Raw genomic sequence first — 17,807 nt, forward strand, 5'->3', positions numbered from 1 at the left:
CTCATGATTTGGCTCTCTGTCTGTTACTAGTGTATAAGAATGCTTGTGATTTTTGCACATTGATTTTGTATCCTGAGACTTTGCTGAAGTTGCTTATCAGCTTAAGGAGATTTTGGGCTGAGACAATGGGGTTTTCTAGACATACAATCATGTCATCTGCAAACAGGGACAATATGACTTCCTCTTTTCCTAATTGAATACCCTTTATTTCCTTCTCCTGCCTGATTGCCCTGGCCAGAACTTCCAACACTATGTTGAATAGGAGTGCTGAGAGAGGGCATCCCTGTCTTGTGCCAGTTTTCAAAGGGAATGCTTCCAGTTTTTCCCATTCAGTATGATATTGGCTGTGGATTTGTCATAGATAGCTCTTATTATTTTGAGATATGTCCCATCAATACCTAATTTATTGAGAGGTTTTAGCATGAAGGGCTGTTGAATTTTGTCAAAGGCCTTTTCTGCATCTATTGAGATAATCATGTGCTTTTTGTCGTTGGTTCTGTTTATATGCTGGATTACGTTTATTGATTTGTGTATGTTGAACCAGCCTTGCATCCCAGGGATGAAGCCCACTTGATCATGGTGGATAAGCTTTTTGATGTGCTGCTGGATTTGGTTTGCCAGTATTTTACTGAGGATTTTTGCATTGATGTTCATCAGGGATATTGGTCTAAAATTCTCTTTTTTTGTTGTGTCTCTGCCAGGCTTTGGTATCAGGATGATGCTGGCCTCATAAAATGAGTTAGGGAGGATTCCCTCTTTTTCTATTGATTGGAATAGTTTAGAAGGAATGGTACCAGCTCCTCCTTATACCTCTGGTAGAATTCGGCTGTGAATCTGTCTGGTCCTGGACTTTTTTTTTGTTGGTAAGTTAGTAATTATTTCCTCAATTTCATAGCCTGTTATTGGTCTATTCAGAGATTCAACTTCTTCCTGGTTTAGTCTTGGGAGAGTGTATGTGTCAATGAATTTATCCATTTCTTCCAGATTTTTGAGTTTATTTGCATAGAGGTGTTTATCCATTACTTCCAGATTTTCTAGTTTATTTGCAGATAGGTATTCTCTGATGGTAGTTTGTATTCCTGTGGGATCAGTGGCGATATTCCCTTTATCATTTTTTATTGCACCTATTTGATTCTTCTCTCTTTTCTTCTTTATTAGTCTTGCTATCGGTCTATCAATTTTGTTGATCTTTGCAAAAAACCACCTCCTGGATTCACTGATTTTTTGAAGGGTTTTTTGTGTCTGTATTTCCTTCAGTTCTGCTTTGATCTTAGTTATTTCTTGCCTTCTGCTAGCTTTTGAATGTGTTTGCTCTTGCTTCTCTAGTTCTTTTAATTGTGATGTTAGGGTGTCAATTTTAGATCTTTCCTGCTTTCTCTTGTGGGCATTTAGTGCTATAAATTTCCCTCAACACACTGCTTTGAATGTGTCCCAGAGATTTTGGTATGTTGCGTCTTTGTTCTTGTTGGTTTCAAAGAACATCTTTATTTCTGCATTCATTTCGTTATGTACCCAGTAGTCATTCAGGAGCAGGTTGTTCAGTTTCCATGTAGTTAAGTGGTTTTGAGTGAGTTTCTTAATGCTGAGTTCTAGTTTGATTGCACTGTGGTCTGAGAGACAGTTTGTTATAATTTCTGTTCTTTTACACTTGCTGAGGAGTGCTTTACTTCCAACTATGTGGTCAATTTTGGAATAGGTGTGGTGCTGAAAAGAATGTATATTCTGTTGATTTGGGGTGGAGAGTTTTGTAGATGTCTATTAGGTCCACTTGGTGCAGAGCTGAGTTCAATTCCTGGGTATCCTTGTTAACTTTCTGTCTCATTGATCTGTCTAATGTTGACAGTGAGGGGTGTTAAAGTCTCCCATTATTATTGTGTGGGAGTCTAAGTCTCCTTGTAGGTCTCTAAGGACTTGCTTCATGAATCTGGGTGCTCCTGTATTGGGTGCATATATATTTAGGATAGTTAGCTCTTCTTGTTGAATTGATCCCTTTAGCATTATGTAATGGCCTTCTTTGTCTCTTTGGATCTTTGTTGGTTTAAAGTCTGTTTTTTCAGAGACTAGGATTGCAACCTCTGCCTTTTTTTGTTTTCCATTTGCTTGGTAGATCTTCCTCCATCCCTTTATTTTAAGCCTATGTGTGTCTCTGCACATGAGGTGGGTTTGCTGAATACAGCACACTGATGGGTCTTGACTCTTTATCCAATTTGCCAGTCTGTGTCTTTTAATTGGAGCATTTAGCCCATTTACATTTAAGGTTAATATTGTTATATATGAATTTGATCCTGTCATTATGATGTTAGCTGGTTATTTTGCTCGTTAGTTGATGCAATTTCTTCCTAGCCTTGATGGTCTTTACAATTTGGCATGTTTTTGCAGTGGCTGGTACCGGTTGTTCCTTTCCATGTTTAGTGCTTCCTTCAGGGGCTCTTTTAGGGCAAGCTTGGTGGTGACAAAATCTCTCTGCATTTTCTTGTCTGTCAAGGATTTTATTTCTCCTTCACTTATGAAGCTTAGTTTGGCTGGATATGAAATTCTGGGTTGAAAACTCTTTTCTTTAAGAATGTTGAATATTGGCCCCCACTCTCTTCTAGCTTGTAGAGTTTCTACTGAGAGATCCACTGTTAGTCTGATGGGCTTCCCTTTGTGGGTAACCTGACCTTTCTCTCTGGCTGCCCTTAACATTTTTTCCTTCATTTCAACTTTGGTGAATCTGACAATTATGTGTCTCAGAGTTGTTCTTCTCGAGGAGTATCTCTGTGGCATTCTCTGTATTTCCTGAATTTGAATGTTGGCCTGCCTTGCTAGGTTGAGGAAGTTCTCCTGGATAATATCCTGCAGAGTGTTTTCCAACTTGATTCCATTCTCCCCATCATATTCACGTACACCAATCAGACGTAGATTTGGTGTTTTCACATAGTCCATATTTCTTGGAGGCTTTATTTGTTTCTTTTTATTCTTTTTTCTCTAAACTTCTCTTCTCGCTTCATTTCATTCATTTGATCTTTCATCACTGATACCCTTTCTTACAGTTGATCGAATCGGCAACTGAGGCTTGTGCATTTGTCACGTAGTTCTCGTGCCATGGTTTTCAGCTCCATGAGGTCCTTTAAGGACTTTTCTGCATTGGTTATTCTAGTTAGCCATTTGTCTAATTTTTTTCAAGGTTTTTAACTTCTTTGCCATGGGTTCGAACTTCCTTCTTTAGCTCAGAGTAGTTTGATCATCAGAAGCCTTCTTCTCTCAACTCATCAAAGTCATTCTCTGTCCAGCTTTGTTCCGTTGCTGGTGAGGAGTTGTGTTCCTTTGGAGGAGGAGAGGTGCTCTGATTTTTAGAGTTTCCAGTTTTTCTGCTCTGTTTTTTCCCCATCTCTGTGGTTTTATCTACCTTTGGTCTTTGATGATGGTGATGTACAGATGGGTTTTTGGTGTGGATGTCCTTTCTGTTTGTTAGTTTTCCTTCTACCAGTCAGGACCCTCAGCTGCAGGTCTGTTGGAGTTTGCTGGAGGTCCACTCCAGACCCTGTTTGCCTGGGTATCAGCAGCAGAGGCTGCAGAACAGCGGACGTTGGTGAACAGCAAATGTTGTCGCCTGATCGTTCCTCTGGAAGTTTTGTCTCAGAGGAGTACCCAGCCGTGTAAGGTGTCAGTCTGCCCCTACTGGGGGGTGCCTCCCAGTTAGGCTACTCAGGGGTCAGGGACCCAGTTGAGGAGGCAGTCTGTCTGTTCTCAGATCTCCAGCTGCGTGCTGGGAGAACCACTACTCTCTTCAAAGCTTTCAGTCAGGGACATTTAAGTCTGCAGAGGTTTCTGCTACCTTTCGTTTGGCTATGCCCTGCCCCCAGAGGTGGAGTCTACAGAGGCAGGCAGGCCTCCTTGAGCTGAGGTGGGCTCCACCCAGTTTGAGCTTCCCGGCCACTTTGTTTACCTACTCAAGCCTCAGCAATGGCAGGCACCCCTCCCCCAGCCTTGCTGCTGCCTTGCAGCTTGATCTCAGACTGCTGTGCTAGCAATGAGCAAGGCTTTGTGGGCATAGGACCCTCTGAGCCAGGCGCGGGATATAATCTCCTGCTGTGCTGTTTGCTAAGACCATTGGAAAAGCCCAGTATTAGGGTGGGAGTGACCTGATTTTCCAGGTGCTGTCTGTCACCCCTTTCTTTGACTAGGAAAGGGAATTCCCTGACCCCTTGCACTTTCCAGGTGAGGCGATGCCTTGCCCTGCTTCAGCTCACGCTCGGTGAGCTGCACCCACTGTCCTGTACCCAGTGTCTGACACTCCCCAGTGAGATGAACCTGGTAACTCAGTTGTAGATGCAGAAATCACCCATCTTCTGCGTCGCTCATGCTGGGAGCTGTAGACTGGAGCTGTTCCTATTCGGCCACCTTGGCTCCCGGCTCCACATTTTTCTCTAAAAGATTGAAAGTTCATTTCATCAGGGCTTTTTCGTCCTCATAGAAAACTCTTACGGTCTGGGATGAAAGCATCTGACTTCAAGGGTGAATTCATGGCTGATGAATATTTCCTTTGGGTACCCAATCCCAACAACTCTTCTGAATGTAAGCAGTGGAGCTACAAAGACATTTCCAGACCAAAGTCACAATGAGACTGACTGCACACAGAAAATGTGTTAATTAGGATAACACAAGCTTCTGTAACAAGAAGGTACCACAATGTATAAAGGCACAAACACAATAGAAATTTAGTTCTCATCCGCATTTTAGTCCAAAGCTAACATTTCTAATCAGTGGATAGCTCTTCTCCACCCAATGATTCAGGAATCCAGCCTTGTTCCATCTTAAGGTTCCACTGTACTAAGAAAGAGAGAATGTAGATTATGGAGGCCAATTATTTCTAGTAAGAGAAATGTGCCAAAACTGAGGCCATAAAAAATTAAATGTGATATGCAAATAGAGTGCCATTGGGTCTAGTACCTGGTCAACCATGAGGGCTGTCACTATCTTCGTCTGCAAATCTCTTGCCCTTTGATCAGTGTCTAGCATGTAATAGGTGCTCAGTAAATGTTTGTGAAAGAAATGAATGAATGATTATCCCACCAGTTCTATTCCTTTCTTCCCTGACTTGGGTCACCTGACAGAAAAGCCAAATTCCTGGTCAACTATTTCGGGCCACTTCAAAAGTACATCTGTTGAGCCCAGAGTCCACTGGTTAGTCCAACGTTCCTCCTCCCGCTCCCACAAAATCCTGAATTAGTTACTCATCCATTTTACAATTTGCTTTTATTAAAGAGAAATTTAAAATTATATAAATTTGGGAGTATCCAAAACAATCTGGTGTATGGGTGTTTTACCCAAGGATCTCGATTAGAGGTTCCCTTAGAGGGCATCTAGGCCCACAGCTGAAAAAATGACCCAGCTCGTGAGCCAACCCGCTTGGAAATGGCTTCCCGGAGATGAATTCTGAAGGCAAGCATGCTGTGATTGATTAGTAATGTCTGCCATAGGCAGAGAAAAGGAAAATGATAAACAAAGTCCTGTGTAATCTGCTAGACCCTATCAAGTCTAAGATCCTCATATGTATAGGGCTGAGGTTCAAAGAGAAGTGGTACACAACCACCATTGGAGACATAGGTTGGAGGGCCTAGAAGGTCCCTGGAGGCAGAATGAAAAAGGATAGAAAATGGGTGGAAGGTCTGCCGGAAAATTCTCTTAGAAATAGAGAATTTAAGAGAGCTAACTGCTAGGAAAAAGCCAACGATTGTAGCTATCTCTAAGAAAAAAGAAAGGAGTCAGAGCATGGGGTGTGATGTGGTTTGGAATCTTGCTGGGCTTGGTCAACCTCATTTGTGCCAGGTTAGAGGGGGAAAAAGAAGCCTGCTTTCCTTGCCCATGTTTCTTTCCGTATATCATAAGGTAGTTTCATGAACTCAATGGGCAATAGGTAGATGGCTGGGGTTCTCCTAGGCCTCTGGGATGCCTCCCATGGAGATCTGGGCACAGAGGGCACCTTCCAGCCCCTGAGCACCACGACTCACCATACTTGGTGCTTCCTCTGTGCCTCCTCTGTGCTGGCTGCTGGGGATCCAGAGACATTGAATCACAGCCCTCAACCCAGGTGAGCTCACAGTCTAGAGGGAGACAGAGAAGTCCTATATTTCTTGTATCCTAAGATGATAGGTTACAAAACAGTTTATCAATTTAATGACAGAATTTTAGGAAGACAAAAAGACAAACAAAAAACTAACCAAACAACCAACCAACTGAACAAAAAAAACCTCCCAACTGAACCAGAGTCAGATTGTAGGAGCTATCCTGAATTTACCAAAGGAAAAATGGGACCACCTGCATGATTTTTAATCAAGGAAATAAATTCAATCAGTGGTTAGAATACAGAGTAATCTGTGCTGTGATGTGGAGAGTGCTGGGGAAGGTGTGATTGATTCTGCCTTGGAAGGGAGGTCAGGAAGGTCAGGGCCCTGGAAAAAGGACATTTGAGGAGGAGTATGCCAGGCTGACAAAGCGGGAAAGGGATTCCCAGCAGTGGGAATGGCATGGTCAAAGGAACAGGGCATATCCATATCCACAATAGCAACAGCATGTGTAGGTGAGCCTGGATAGTCAGCGTGCAAATGGTGAAGGGCCTCTACATCTAGAGCAGCAGGTGGGAAGTGAGGCTGCAGCCAAGAGAGAGCCACAGCCCCTTTCAGAACAGGGGCCCAGAAGCTGATCAGCCATCACAGCTCCATCTCCTTCAGCTGCTCCCAGCGTGGAAGCACAGATGCTTGGTAACCAAGGGATGGTCTATTTAAAGCCACCTGTAAGTTGGTTCGAGAAGGCACACTGTAGGGTAAAGAAGGAGAGAGGGAAGGGGAATGTCAGGAGGAAGAAGCACGCAAGAGGGCTCAGGAGGCGGGATTCCAGCCTAGGCTCAGCCCTGAGCTCACCATGGGGCCTGGGGCAAGTTTCTGCCTCTCTCTGTGCCTCAACTTCCTCAGTCTTGTGTAGTGGTGAATTGTGTAGGCTCAGGAACCGGCTGTGTGGGTCCCAGGCTAGGCTTCCTCACCTGTGATCTGCGAGCATTGGTCAAAGTACTTAACCACTGTGCCGATGTTTTCTCCTCTGTAAAACTGAGATAATAATAGTAGCTACCTTTTAGAGCTGCTGCGAGGATTAGATGAGGTAATGCATGTAAAGCATTTATAACGGTTCCTGGCACGCACTAAACACTCACAATCAGCTATTTTTAAAATTATGATATGATGATGGTGTTAGACTAGCTTAGTAGGTTTTAAACCTTAAACCTTGGAATCTCTCTCCTAACAGATTTGGAAACTCAGTGGGTGAAAAAGGTCACATTGAGCTCTTCTGGCTGGAAGGTGGAGACCCTGAGCCTTGTCGCTTTAGCATCCCCCTTACCCAGGACTGCCTCCCAGCTCCCCGCACCCCAGGCAACTCTGCAGAACCTTTAAGCTCCAGGAAACCCAGATTAAAAGCAATTGTCCCAGAGGATCTCTGAGGTCTTTTTCAGTTGCTCTTTTTAATCCAATTCTTGCTTCAGAAGCTTGAGTTTGTATCTGGAAAAGCTGTCTTTTACAGCTCAAAATCCATTTTCCAAAAGCATCAACTGAGCAGGCCCTGGGGGACAGTGTGGTAAAGGCAAACCAAGGCAGATATGGAGAAGTGAGGAAGGTATTTGAGCAACAATCCTGACTGCAAAAGCTCACAAACAACCAAATACCACCATTATGGTTTTTTCTTTAAGTCAATACATTTTCATTTAAGGAATTTTACATGTTGTGATTCGTTCCACTGCCCATCAGGGTCATCTTAGTTCCTCCAAATCTTGAGTCAAGTTTTATCTTCAAGATAGGCCTTTCTAGAGATTCATGCTGAATCCACAGTCATTCTGTCCATCTTAGTTGGGCTTCTTTTATCTCCACTTCAATACAGACATACTGATGAAATACTTTAAAAATTTCCTACCCAGAATCTTTAGGGTCTAGTTCTTCAAATAATTCACTTTAGGGCCCTAGCAGTTGAACTGTAGAAAGCATATTGCTATTTTGGCTAATGAGCAAAAATGCATTATTCTTTAATATTTTTCTAATGTTGAAGTTGTGTTGCATCCCATTTTCACTCGTGACTTTAGCAGAAATGTTACAGGTCTCATTGTCACCACTGTGATGTGTTTGCTGTGAATGGAAACACAGCTTGTTTCTCCATGTAGCCCCATTAACAATCTCTGGATGGCATGATCGACAGTGCCTATTCTCCTTGAGAATGGGGCATCACCTTCACAGTTCTTAGGATAAGCTATGCAGATGTGACTGCCTTCATTTGTCACAGTCCAGGAGAGTTTCTCATTCTTTTTTCTCTAGATGGTCAGGCGCTGTCACTGCCCTGTGTGCTGTGTGCCATGGTTGTCTCTTCTCTACTTAGGAACTGTCTTATTTCCTCACCTCTAATCTGAGAATAGCAGATGACCAACAAATCAATATTGGATCTATCAAAGGGATCTGAATATGGGCACCTCTATGTGAACTGCTTCAAGCTGGATTCAATGATGACCCAAACAGATTAGATCCTGACCATGCGGATGTTATTGTCTAGGGGGAAAGATCAATTAGTGTAAGTGTGATAGGGATCAGGACTTGAAAGATAAAATTCCAAAGTCCAGAACAACCATTGTGGGACCCTATAACCCACAAAAAGTAGGGGTTTGCCTTCAGGATCTGCTAGGGCTGAGCCTTGGGAGGACCCTGAGACACTTCATCTTGAGGTCCTGAAATGGAAGATCTCTTTGCTTCCTGGAACCTCAAGACCCACAGCAGAGTTCTGCCTGGCTTTTCAGCATATACAGATGGCTGGCTGCTTGTTGTGTATGCTGTCATAATTGCACATGCACTTTAGACATTGGCCATTCAGCTTCCAAGGCAGGCTATGGAGGCCACAATGAGCAAAAGCTAAGGATACAAGCCCAATCCACAGTTAAGTCCTGACCCCATCACACTTATTGATCTTCCCTCCCAGAATAACATCTGCATGGCCAGCGTCCACATATGTTTGGATAATCATTGAATCTAGCTTGAAGCAGGCCACATAGAGGTGCTCATATTCGTCCCTTTGATTGATTCAATATTGATTTGTTGCTCATTCAGTGCCTATCTTCATTGACTATCCTCTGCTTGTCCTTCATCTGCATCTTCCTCTGGTCACATACCGGCTGCTTCAGCCACCTTGGGCTTGTCACTGTTGTTTAAGCACTCCCGCCGCTTAATGATCAGGTTCTCTCTGCCTGGAATACCCTTTCCTGCATCACTGCCTTCTTCCACACCTACTAAGCTCCTACTCAATCCTCAAAACAATTCCAAATGCCACCTCTTCTAGGAAGCCTTCCTAGATCACCTCAGAATTTTTTATTCCTCCATTTCCTGTCCTCCCATAGAACTTATACAGTATGTGACATTCCACTTGAATTTGAATTATATTTTTGTCATTGCCCCCACTATGTTATAAAGCTTGATGTGGGCAAAGATTTTTATCTTACTGGTCTTCATAGTTTAATGTTTGGGGGAAGTCTATGAACTTGGCCTTTTTAATTCCTAGGTCTCTCTGGGTATGCAAACTTAGACAAGTTATCTAATATGTCTGAGTTTCACTATTCCCACCTGTAAAATAAGGATTTTTAAAAAACTTGTGACAAGTTTATTGTTAGCATTAACTAAGATGACTTGTATGAAGTAATAATGAAAATAAAATAATAGTAATGAGAGATGATATTGACTAAGTGCTCATTTAGGCACTGCTCTAAGCTTTTTACAAGTAGCTCATTTAAAACATTTTTAAAAATTTTGAAACAATGATAGATTTGCAGGAAGTTGCAAAGATGGTACTGAGAGATCCCATGTAAAGATAGAACTGAGAGGTCCCTTTCACCTGGTTTTCTCCAATGATTACACGTTGCATAATTATTGTACAGTTTCAGAACCAGGCAATTGACTGTGTGAGTATTGTTCTGTGTCCTTTTCTCACTTGTGTAAAATTGTGAGAATCTTACACAATCACCACCACAATCAAGATACAGAACTCTCCCATGTCCACAAAGATCTCCCTTGTGCAGCCCCCTCAGAGTCATACCCACCCCTCTCCCTTCCGCCACCCCCAGCCCCTGGCAACCAACTATTAGTATGTTTTCTATCTGCAAAATGTTGTCATTTCAACAATGTTATCTAAGTGGAAGGGCAAAATATGTGACCTTTTAAGATTGGCTTTTTTTTTTCCCACTCAGCATAACGCCTTTGAGATCCATTCAGGTTGTCTGTCTATAGTTCATTCCTCTGTTCCTGGTGAGTTCTGTTCCGTGGATATGCCACCAATATACCACTGATATACACTGATATACCACTGATACATGACTGACTGACAGACCATGGTTTAACCAGGAAAAGTATCTGGGTTGTTTCCAGTTTTTGGCTTTGACGTATAAAGCAGCTATAAATATTTGTGTATAGATTTTTATTTTGAATATAAGTCTTCATCTCACTGGGATAAATGCTTGGGGGTGCCATTGTTGAGTTACATGGTTAGTATATATTTAGTGTTTTAAGAAGGAAGTCAAACTCTTTCTGAGAGTGGCTGTACCATTTTACATTCCCACCAGCAATGTATGAGTGATTCAGTGTCTCTACATCTTTGCTGGAATTTGGTGTTGCCACTATTTTAATTTTATCTGTTCTAAAAGGTATGTAGTGACACCTTATCATGGTCTGACTTTCCATCTCCCTAATAGCTGGTGATGTTGAACATTTTTTCACTGCTTATTTGCCATCTGTATATTCTTTTCAGTAAAATGTCTCTACATGTCATTTACCCATCTTCTGGTTGGATTGTTTGTTTTTTAATGTGGAGTTCTGGGTATTCTTTATATATGCTAGATATAGGTCCTTTGCCAGCTATGGGATTTGCACAATTAGCTCAATTAATCCTCACAACAACTCATGAAGAAGATATTAGGATTATCTCAATTTAATAGATGAGGAAGTTGGGGCACTGAGAGGTTAGCACTGTGTGTGGCACACAGCAGGTTTCCAGGGAAACATCACAGTGAGTTTCATGCAGATGGAACTCAGACCAAAGGTACAGGAGCTCAAGGTACCTTGGTGGAATGGTGGGGCTGTTTGAGATAAGGAAGAGGAGCTGAAAGTGAAGGCCAGCAATGAGTAGAGGGACTTCATACCAGGCCATCAGCCCATTTACCAGGTTGAGGAGTTGAGGCACAAGCACTAGAACGGATTTCTATCTGTCTGTGTCATTAAGTTTCTGTAAGTTTCACTAAGTCTTTGAAAATTGTGTCTCTTTTCAACCGCATCCTACCTTTCTCCTGTGCTGCAAGGTTTGATGGTAGCTGGCTGGTTTCTAGTTCGGGGACTTTTTTTTTTTTTAAAGAAGGGATTTCTCCTCTGTCTTCTCTTTCCAGGGCACATGGAAGCAGGCTGCTGCTGCTGTCATGGAAAGCACAGTAACGAGTCAGGATACAAGTTGTCAGCCCCAGCATGATAGTGAATACTGGGGGAATTGAGTGCAAATAATTTCTCTGGGCTTTCCATCTCCATATCTGTAAAATGGGAGTGACAACAGTAGCTAGCTGGCACAGTGATTGTATAGATTAAATAGAGAGGAGAGGTGGAGAACAGGGGCATTGGTAACACTCCTGGGTTCAGGGTGGAGCTCTTTCCTTTCTAGCCATGTAAACCTGAGCAGCGTGCTTAACTTTGCTTAACTTTTCTTTTTTTTTTTGAGACGGAGTCTTGCTCTGTCGCCCAGGCTGGAGTGCAGTGGCGCAATCTCGGCTCACTGCAAGCTCCGCCTCCCGGGTTCACGCCATTCTCCTGCCTCAGCCTCTCCGATTAGCTGGGACTACAGGCGCCCGCCACCGCGCCCGGCTAATTTTTTGTATTTTTAGTAGAGACGGGGTTTAACCTGGTCTTGATCTCCTGACCTTGTGATCCACCCGCCTTGGCCTCCCAAAGTGCTGGGATTACAAGCGTGAGCCACCGCGCCCGGCTGACTTTTTTAAGCCTCAGTTTTCTTATCTGAAAAATGGGGACAATCATAGTTCCTACTTTATGGACTTGGTGTGAGGATTAAATGAAATACTGCACATAAAGCACTTGCACAGATCCTCTCTCAAGATGAACATGATTCGTAATAACTAACATCTATCAAGCACTTATTTTGTGTCAGAATCTGCTTAAGTTCATCAAAACTAAGATTAGACACCAAGACAAGGACTTAGGTGCAAGTTTATATGGGAGGGGATCCCAGGAAGCAATGTGAGAGAGCAGGAAAGTGAGATGGGGAGGAGTCGTTTTGGTGGGCAATGGGGACTCAGTCCCACTGGGCACCCTCTTAGAGACTGAGAAACGCACCTCAGAATCTTCACTGCTGTGTTTATCCACCATCTTCCAGTCCTCATTGGTGGAGGGTCACTCCTGGGGCATTCATTCCACCACACATTTGACCTGCCCTGTGCTTGGGCTAAGCATATAACCATGACCAGGGAGCATCCTCAGGAGAAAGACTCAGGAAGGCATTGGCACATACAAGGAACTGAACTATCTGTATGGGGCTTTGAGGTTGGCTGAGGGGAAATTGATGAATGCTAGCAGTGTCTGCTACACCACTTTAAGCACTTTATAATATTAACTCATTTACCTCATGCAACAACACTATGAAATGTTCTATTATTATCCCCATTTTATAGATGAGGAAACTGAGACACAGAGGGGTTTTACAACTTGATCAAGGTTCTCCAGTCAGTCTAATTTCAGAGCCTGCATTCTTTTTTTATTTTTATTTTTTGAGACAGGATCTTACTCTGTTGCCCAGGCTGGAGTGAAATGGCACGATCATGACTCACTGTAGCCTCAGCCACCCAAGCTCAAGTGATTCTCCCACCTTAGAGCCTCCCAAGTAGCTGGGACCATGGACACACACCACCATGATGGCTAATTAAAAAAAAAATTTTTTTTGTAGTGATGGGGTTTCACTATGTTGCCCAGGCTGGTCTCAAACATCTGGACTTAAGCAATCCCCCTGCCTTGGTCTCCCAAAGTGCTGGGATTACAGGCATAAGCCACTGTGCCTGGCCAGAGCCTGCATTCTTTTGAGAAGTTTTGACCATAATTCTCAGTAAAAAATATATTTTATATCACAATTCTGCTCCCAAACACACTTACACTAAATAAATAAAAGATTCCTAAAACAATACTCATCTGTACCACGTGCAATGCACTCTGAAATTTTCTTTTTATTTTTTCAATCACGTTATTTTAAAAATGGTGTTAGTCACCCACTAAATTGTTTTCATAACCCAGTAATGGGCTGCAACCCACGGTTTTGGAAAAGACAATGCTCTAAAATTCTATTTTACAGGACAATGTTGATATCATAAGGCTGGCATGGCGAATGATATGGGGTAGGTGCCCAGGGAAGGTTGGTTTCCTTGTGTGCCCTTTTTGGCAAACCAGAGCCTATGAGCTGCTACCTTCTAGGCTTGCATACAGAGGCCTGGCTGGGCCTAGCACATTTCTTAAATCCTAGACTTGCCCCAGTGGAATCTGCTCAGCCTCGTCCCTGGGGATGGGCACCATCTTGGGCTGTGACCTTCAATTCACCGGCTCCCCAGAAGCCAGCTCCTCCTTGGGAGGTGAGGTTATACCCTGTCCCCACAACGTTGTCATTTCCTTCCCCTGAGTCTCTCTGTGTGAGGATTGTTCCCCTAATCAGGATGGAGACGCAGTTCATTACAAGCTGGTGAGGCAACGGCTCTGTGCTCCAGGCCCGAGACAGGCTGTCTGGGAGCTTGGCCAGCCTCCCACTGCCCCGGACATCAGGGCAGTGGCCTCAGAGCAGAACCAGCTCGCTGGGTTTGTCTGCCTCCTTCCCAAGGGACACAGGCAGACAGACACTGTTTGCTGAGACTTCCACAGCTTTCATTATTATAAAACCTCTGCCATGCTCAGACAATGAGTTTCAGCAAATGATAGCACTACTTCCGAGAGCATCTGTAGAGCACCTAGAATAACAACTGGACTTTATTGAGTGTTTACCATGCAGCAAGCCCTGGGCTAAATACTTTACCTGCAGACTGTTCATCTTTACAGCAAACCCAGTAGGTAGGTGTAACTATCCCCACTATACAGATGCAGAAATGGAGGCACAGAATGTTTTGATAGCTAAACAAGCTCACCAGGAGGCTAGAAGGTGGCCACACCTAGCTGGCCCCACTGACTCCACCAACTGCCTCCCTTTGCTGTGTTGCATACAAGAATGTGACTCCAAGTTTTTCCTTCCTTCTGGATCCAACTCTGGCTTCACTCTGCTCAGCAGCCAGGTGAGTTTCCATAGATGACTTTGTCTCTCTGAGCCAAGTTTCCTCATCTGTAAAACAGGGCCTAGTGGTACTTCCTTCCTCAGGCTTTTAGGAAGAGTAAATGAAATAATGTATATAAACGCATCTCCTGGAGCTCCTAACACATAAGAGGTGCTCAATAAATCTATTTATGAAAGAGTCGATTCGGCTGTTTACCTACTGACTTGACAGTATCCCACAGCCATTTTCCAGAGGCATGATGTCACCATCCAGAGGATAATAGCCAATCTAGAAACCTCCATGTGTTCCTGGGCTTCTCATATTTATGCCTTGTCTTGCCCCACTGCCCCATCTTACTGACTTCCCTGGGGCAGAAATCTCCAATATGACTAATATCTCTTGGAGGGCTATGAAGAAGCCATTCATTTCCTCCAACAACAGACCCTTCCACCCAGGATGAGGAGAATAGCCATGTGGTGGCTGCAGAGCCTGGTGCAGAAATTCTTGTTAGCTGCAGTTTAATTACTGCCTGCCGTATAGGTTTTTAATAACAGTAAGTCCCAATTAGTTGCTTGTTACTTCAGAAATAATTACTGATAGTGGACCTTTGTCTCTGTTTTAATTCCAGCTTCATTCCCAAGCTGCGGAAGTCTAAACAAGTGGGCATTTTTAGCTGAAGGAGGTGGGGAGGATCGGGGATGCGTGAGGAATGTCTGCACAGAACTGCGAGTTTCACTGGGGTGCATGTGTTTGTCTGAGATGAGTGGAGAAATGGCTGTGGCCATTTCTCACCTCTGTAAAGAAAATCCTGGGCCCCTGTCTTGAGCTAAGGACAGGGATGGGGCCGTGCTCTCAAGGGCAGGTGGGTCTGGACATAGCATTCTCTGCACAGAGAGACCACAGGGGAGCTGGCCTCCGGTTATGACCCATGCCAATGGCATGCCCTTCCGCTGCCCTGGGGGACCAGGCCCCAGCCACTGACCAGCTCAGAGGCAGATGCCACCGCCCCCTGACAGTGACAGGCACAGCCAGATGGAAGAGCGGCTTTTGGGAGCGGGGAGAGGGGAGGGGGTGTGCCGTCTCTTCCGCAAGGGCAGTGCCCCAGCCTCAGCCACACTTCTGATCTGCAGTCCAACAGACCTTTCAGGCATGCCAAAGAGAACCTGGGGGTACCAGGGGGTCCTCAGAGCTCACACTGCACTTGTGGCACCCACAGCGAATAGCCGTCTGTGAGCCGAGGAAACTGTACACAGGTAAGACGGTCACTGTGCTTTGTTTGAAGTAAGATAGTCTCCTAGCTTCAGGGAATTCTTTTTCAGTCTGACCTGCTTTTATGCTGCTTTGTCTTTTTAACTTTTATCCTATTGTACCTGGGAAGCTATTGGAGTGCTGATGAGTTATTGTCTGCTGAAGTTATGTAGCGATCAGAGCTAACATGTGTTGGGCATGCCAGACCTTCTTCTAGGTGATATGTATGTATTTATTCATTTAATCCTCACAGACAATGCTCTGAGGTTAATAAAATTATAAGCCCTCATTTGCAGATGAGGAAATGGAAACACACAGAAAGATTAAGGAATTTGCTCAAGGTCACCCAGCCCATATGTGGCAGAGCTAGGGAGATTCCCTCCCGGGGAGTTTGACCCTACCACCAAGCTTTTGACCAGTAGGTTATCCTGCCTCTTACGTAAAGGACTTGACCCATTAGAGAATGGGATGCTTCACAATGCAAATATCCCCTGTGATTTTTCTTTAGTTGGCTCTGCATAATACTTTCTTTTATGGCCTGTGTGTGTGTGCGTTTGGTGATCCTTGTGTTGATTTTTGGTTCCAACTGTGTTCTCTGAAAGCTTCTCTCCATTTGAAATGTCAGGGTCCAGTCAAATGCCACTCTTCTTAGTGTTTGTGCAGTTTCCATGATGGATGAAATGGCAGGGGCACTTCTGAGCCCAGCCTAGGACTGTGGCCCAGGCCACCCACGTTTGGAGGTGACAAAGCCCTCTGTGCCATCATGCTGGCCAGTGTTGGTCCTTTTCAATGTGTCCTGTCCTTCTTTCCTCATGACCAACTTGTCGAGGGAAGACGTCACACTGCTGAGCCAGTAATTTGCTTTTATTCTCGCCATGTTCTTTGGTTTCTTTCCCACTGAGAATCGTTCCCAGTAGAATTGCAAACGGTTTGGCTGGAAAAACCTGCTGAAAATCCATCCTTTCTCATGTTTTCCTTCTTACCTCCTGTTCGTTTCATCCATCCGGCCAAACTGCGAGGTTGTCTTATTGTTAATAATCTGGGCTACTCTGTGGAGGTTCATTTGGAAAATTGTGTCCAGCAGGCAGAAATGCTCCACTTCATCTCAGACACAAAGGCGTTCTTTGAAGGTACAAAGGGTTTAGTATTAAATAAGTAAGCAAACAAGCCCGGCCTTTGAGGAGAGAAGTGTGGAAGGGGTAGGGAGGAAAAGAAAACTGCCTCATCAAACTGTACCTTGGTTTATTTAGACAAGGGGAGCTTATTTGTGTTTATTTTATGCTCACGTCCCAAGGTTTCAAGGAATGCTTCTGTAATCTACTCCAGAGGCATCAGGGCTCCTGCCAGAATCCCTTGATGGCCAATCTTTTTGAAGTGTCAGGTGAAATGTGGGTGAAGGGACTATTCTGTTTGAGAAACAGCATGAGGGAGGGCTGATCCATTTTTCTAGTTACTGGGAACGTTTCCCTTCACTACGAGGGCTGATGCTCTTCTCCTGGCAGTATCTGCCCAGAAAAATCTCGAGCCTCAATGGGCATATCTCTTCCTTTTCTCTCTCTCCAAACTGAATTGCATCCGTATCTTAGTTTGGATCCTCCAACACAGACTGTGAAGTAAGTATTTCAGTGCAAGGTGCAAATAGCTTATTTGGGAAACGATTCCAGGAAGCACTGTGAGGGAGTGGGGAGTGAGACAGCAAGGAGAAAGCCAATAAAAGGTGTGCTAAGGGGTGGGTCACTATAATGGGCAGCTGAGCTCAATCCCACAGGGGCCCTCTGAAGGACTATGTTGGACCTACCTCAGAATTGTCCCATGGAGGAACAAAGAAGCTGGGGTGTTTATGCACCAACTCATCTGCCTCATTGGGTGTGATTTTCTCCTGGGATGTGAGAACCCCAGCATTTGTGGCCTGCCCTGTTTGATGCACAAGAATCTCTCAGAGACAGGATGTCCCTAGGCGAGGGACATGCCCACTATCTGTAGATGACCTCCAGGCTAAGCCAAGGGAATATGACAGGGTGTCAACAGCATCTGCTAAAGCAATCAACTGCTCCAACACTGTGTGCACTGGACAAAATTATAAGAGTTGCCAATATTTACCTATAACCTCTAGCCAGTTACATGTGCATTAATCTTATTGATCCTCCAAAACTTTTGAGGAAGGGCTGCTGTCATCATCTACAGTACAGCATTGTGGCTAAGAACATGGACTCTGGAGCCAGAGTAA

The 17,807-nt window shown here is 44.2% G+C and overlaps 1 protein-coding gene and 1 non-coding gene across 2 annotated transcripts in view; one reads left to right on the top strand and one right to left on the bottom strand.

The window, feature by feature from the left end:
- NAV2 (neuron navigator 2) overlaps nucleotides 1–17,807 on the top strand; it is a 773,799-nt gene that overhangs the window by 237,794 nt on the left and 518,198 nt on the right. The gene's annotated exons all lie outside the window — the stretch shown is intronic.
- Nucleotides 8,111–8,246, bottom strand: LOC115830546. The gene has a single exon (XR_004026096.1). It is a non-coding gene; the product is annotated as a small nucleolar RNA SNORA1 (small nucleolar RNA).

The sequence above is a fragment of the Nomascus leucogenys genome, chromosome 15 (assembly GCF_006542625.1).
Source record: "Nomascus leucogenys isolate Asia chromosome 15, Asia_NLE_v1, whole genome shotgun sequence".
NCBI classification, from domain to species: Eukaryota; Metazoa; Chordata; class Mammalia; order Primates; family Hylobatidae; genus Nomascus; species Nomascus leucogenys.